This window comes from Dioscorea cayenensis, chromosome 19 (assembly GCF_009730915.1).
Source record: "Dioscorea cayenensis subsp. rotundata cultivar TDr96_F1 chromosome 19, TDr96_F1_v2_PseudoChromosome.rev07_lg8_w22 25.fasta, whole genome shotgun sequence".
NCBI lineage: Eukaryota > Viridiplantae > Streptophyta > Magnoliopsida > Dioscoreales > Dioscoreaceae > Dioscorea > Dioscorea cayenensis.
In genome coordinates this window covers 11,135,881-11,137,092 of record NC_052489.1, presented here as the reverse complement: position 1 = coordinate 11,137,092, position 1,212 = coordinate 11,135,881, and positions in this window count along the sequence as shown.

Below are 1,212 nucleotides of genomic sequence, written 5' to 3'. Positions count from 1 at the left end.
TCAATATAGATAAAGAAAGTTAAGCTCAAAAAGAAATAAGACGAAAGAAAAGAAGAAATAAAAAGAAAAGAAAATTGGTCAGAGCAATAAGTTAGAATTTTCCTAGAATTCCTTAAGTTCCCCGGCAACGGCGAAAAAAACTTGGTTGATCACCCGCAAGTGTACGGTGTCACCAAGTAATACCTTGAGTGAGGGCCCAAGGATCGTATTCCACAGGGCTAAGGAGCCCCTATTACTCATCCATCACCTATTATCTAACCTTACAACTTAAGAATGGTATACTACTCTAATACATGCAATAATGTAAATAAAGCACAAGTATAACAATTCCAAGGCAAGCAAGGAGATCACAAAAGCAATGATAATAAAAATACGCCTAGGGACAAGGATCCCCATGAGGGGTCATCATGATGTATGGATGCATAAGAATAAAATAGCAAAGGTGATTTAGACCTACGGACCTCAACAATGTTTCAACCCGAATTTCTCAGTGGTTAAACCCTAACACATACAAATGATGACAAGGATCTCTCCTTAATCATATCCCTACGATTGCATTAAGTGAATGGAGATCACGCAACAAGGATACACTTAACCTAAGTTAATCCTCATGGTTCGGAGGGGCTACCTACATCCAATTTCTCTGTATGCTGGTCAAAGATTACCCCTTTTAGCTTATTAACGATCTAGTATACGCGAGTAGGTCATGTCTACGTGTACAACTCAAACAAAAACTAAGGATTTCTCCACATAATAGTTCTAAGCATAAAACATAATGAGCCAAACCATAAATCACACCAATGCATTCCAAATATAAATGTAGCATCCAAAATACATGATGAACCCCCCAAGGTTCACCTACATCAGGTGGCCTTGGGGGTTTAGTGTGCCATCATACAAACAAATATCTCAAACTCAACAAAAATAAGAAGTAAATGCATAAATGGCACTCCCTAGTCCGAATGATGATGAGGATGAAGAATGTCGGCCGAATGATGATTCATCTAACCCAAGGAAGGCCGAATGCTCCTCCTCCTTTGATGATGAAGCTCTCCCCTTGAAGGTCAAGCTCTTGATATCTCCAAGCCTCAAGCTAAAACACTCCCAAGAATGATGTCTTCGTTCTCCTTTTCTCTCCCAAGTAATGGCTGCCAAGAGTCCTCCAAAAAAATCTCTCAAATGGCCTTGAAGATACCCTCATATACTCCCCAA